Below are 1948 nucleotides of genomic sequence, written 5' to 3'. Positions count from 1 at the left end.
ACCAGCACAGCAATGAAGACCCAGTGCAGCCAAAATAATAATAAATAAATTATAAACGCCTATTACCTGAACACATACCAAAAATGGCTGAAATGTATCACTATCACATCTAAAAGATGGAGAAACTAAAGCACAGAAACCTGAAGAGGCTTGTCCAGAATCCTTGAATCTACTGCCCTTTGTCAGAAGAGTGATTACTGGCTATGCAAGTCTTTAGACATTTAAAGAGAACTTGTAGTTAAAGAGAAAGAGAGAAATTGGATGAACCAGTGTAAAGACACTGGGAAAATGACACTCTTAAACAACTGTCATCACAATGGGAGTAGAGAATGTACTGGAAGTCAACACTTAATATCAACATTGTGTGAAAGGATTCTAAACAATACTTGGGGATTATTATCAAACTGAACTGTAATGGTGCCAGTGATATTACTACAAAAATGATAAAATCCACATATCATTTCTCCCCCAAAAAATTGCTCAAAGATATAGGTTGGTCAACTGAGAAATGTATCTAAATGAAGATCTGAAGATGGTATCAACTGTTTTCCTTGAGCGGGGACCATGTTAATTTTCTTTGTATCATTCCAATTTTAGTGCATGTGCTACTGAAGTGAGTACTGTATCAACTATTGCCAAAGAAACTTTACTGGTAAAAAATTATTACCAGCCCATGTCGAAGTTGTATTTCAAATCTGCCATGAGGGAATAGTGTCCTGAGCCAGTCACTTCAAAAGCTTGTCTCTTGGCAGAGAAATGGATAGAAAATGGTGGGTACTGTAATAAAGGGGTGCCAGTTAATATTACCAGATTCCTCTCAAGGTCCACAAGTTAGAAGGTGCTCCTGACCTCCAGTAAAAGTTCTCCAAAAATTGCTCAAGAGTGCTAATTATTTCCTGGAAGGAATTGTAAATTACATCACATACAAAAAGGAAGCTCTGTCCCAAATAATTTGGGACACTTTTCTTTCTTACCATGTTACAATATAACCGTCACATTTTCATGGCTCACTTAAACAGAGAGAACAAAATCTAGACTGTGTTCAGTTCAGCTCAGTTCAGTTGCTCAGTGGTGTCTGGCTCTTTGCAACCCCACGGACTGCAGCATGCCAAGCTTCCCTGTCCATCACCAACTCCCGGCGCTTGCTCAAACTCATGTCCATCAAGCCGGAGATGCCATCCAACAATCTTATCCTCATCATCCCCTTCTCCTCCTGCCTTCAATCTTTCCCAGCATCAGGGACTTTTCCAGTGAGTCAGTTCTTCACATCAGGTGGCCAAAGTGTTGGAACTTCAGCTTCAGTAATAGTCCTTCCAATGAATATTCAGTGACCCCACAAGAGACTGAGCCAAAAAAAAAAAAAAAAAAAAGAGACTAAGCCAGACTTGCCTGTGAATGTCCAGGAGTCTCTGGCGGAGGTGTGGATAGACAGTGGCCTCCCGCAGAGTCAGGGGCACTGAATACAACAGTTCTGGGAGCCGTGGTGTGCTGGCATAAGTCCTTTTGAAGAAGGTCATCATTACCACCATTACCCCTACCATAGTTTGGCCTCAGGCCAAACTTCAGGGAGGGGACACAGCCCCATCCACCAACAGAAAATTGGATTAAAGGTTTATTGAGCATGGCTCTGCCTATCAAAGCAAGACCCAGATTCCCCCATGGCTAGTCCCTCTCATCAGGAAGCTTCCACAAGCCACTTATCCTTACCCACAGAGGGCAGACAGAATGAAAACCACAATCACAGAAAACTAACCAAACTGATCACATGGATCACTACCTTACATAACTCAATGAAACTATGACCGTGCCATGTAGGCATGACGGACCCACTCAAGACGGATGGGTCATGGTGGAGAGTTCTGACAAAACGTGGTCCACTGGAGAAGGGAATGGTAAATCACTTCAGCATTCTTGCCTTGAGAACCCCATGAACAGTATGAAAAGGCAA

The 1948-nt window shown here is 42.2% G+C and overlaps 1 non-coding gene across 1 annotated transcript; it reads right to left on the bottom strand.

The window, feature by feature from the left end:
- Positions 1-514: 514 nt before the first annotated feature.
- LOC147367408 (U6 spliceosomal RNA) lies at positions 515-621 on the bottom strand. The gene has a single exon (XR_015132246.1). It is a non-coding gene; the product is annotated as a U6 spliceosomal RNA (small nuclear RNA).
- Positions 622-1948: the final 1327 nt, after the last annotated feature.

This window comes from Bos grunniens, chromosome 8 (genome assembly GCF_055505025.1).
Source record: "Bos grunniens cultivar Pamir isolate PY7600 chromosome 8, Bosgru_T2T1.0, whole genome shotgun sequence".
NCBI classification, from domain to species: domain Eukaryota; kingdom Metazoa; phylum Chordata; class Mammalia; order Artiodactyla; family Bovidae; genus Bos; species Bos grunniens.
This window is presented reverse-complemented; position numbering and strand designations above follow the sequence as displayed.